Source organism: Arachis stenosperma, chromosome 3 (genome assembly GCF_014773155.1).
Source record: "Arachis stenosperma cultivar V10309 chromosome 3, arast.V10309.gnm1.PFL2, whole genome shotgun sequence".
In the NCBI taxonomy this organism is placed as follows: Eukaryota; Viridiplantae; Streptophyta; class Magnoliopsida; order Fabales; family Fabaceae; genus Arachis; species Arachis stenosperma.
Window position 1 is genome coordinate 129,543,327 of NC_080379.1, and position 960 is coordinate 129,544,286.

General features: G+C 41.8%; 1 non-coding gene across 1 annotated transcript; it reads left to right on the forward strand.

The window, feature by feature from the left end:
• The first annotated feature begins 215 nt into the window (after nucleotides 1-215).
• On the forward strand, nucleotides 216-323 carry LOC130971731 (small nucleolar RNA R71). Its single transcript, XR_009082943.1, has one exon. It is a non-coding gene; the product is annotated as a small nucleolar RNA R71 (small nucleolar RNA).
• The last annotated feature ends 637 nt before the right edge of the window (nucleotides 324-960 follow it).

The window sequence follows — 960 nt, forward strand, 5'->3', positions numbered from 1 at the left end:
ATCTCAAGAACTCCTCTCTTCTGACTAGTCCCATTGTTCACAGGGTTCCTTTCAGAAGTGTACATGAATTGGTTATTTGCAACCATTTCAATTAGCTCTTGAGCTTCTGTAGGCGTCTTCTTCAGATGAAGAGATCCTCCAGCAGAGCTATCTAAAGACATCTTGGATAGTTCAGAGAGACCATCATAGAAAATACCTATGATGCTCCATTCAGAAAGCATGTCTGAGGGACACTTTCTGATTAATTATTTGTATCTTTCCCAAGCTTCATAGAGGGATTCTCCATCCTTCTGTCTGAAGGTTTGGACTTCCACTCTAAGCTTACTCAATTTTTGAGGTGGAAAGAACTTTGCCAAGAAGGCATTGACTAGCTTTTCCCAAGAGTCTAGACTTTCTTTAGGTTGTGAGTCCAACCAAGTCCTAGCTCTGTCTCTTATAGCAAAAGGGAATAGCATCAGTCTGTAGACCTCAGGGTCAACCCCATTAGTCTTGACAGTGTCACAGATTTGCAAGAATTCAGCTAAGAACTGATAAGGATCTTCCAATGGAAGTCCATGGAACTTGCAATTCTGTTGCATTAGAGAAACTAATTGAGGCTTAAGCTCAAAGTTGTTTGCTCCAATGGCAGGGATAGAGATGCTTCTCCCATAGAAGTCGGGAGTAGGTGCAGTAAAGTCACCAAGCACCTTCCTTGCATTGTTGGCATTGTTGTTATTTTCGGCTGCCATGGGTTCTTCTTCTTTGAAGATTTCTGTTAGGTCCTCTACAGAGAGTTGTGCCTTAGCTTCTCTTAGCTTTCGCTTCAAGGTCCTTTCAGGTTCAGGGTCAGCTTCAACAAGAATGCCTTTGTCTTTGTTCCTGCTCATATGAAAGAGAAGAAAACAAGAAAATGTGGAATCCTCTATGTCACAGTATAGAGATTCCTTGAGGTGTCAGAGGAAAAGAAAAGTAGAAGACAGA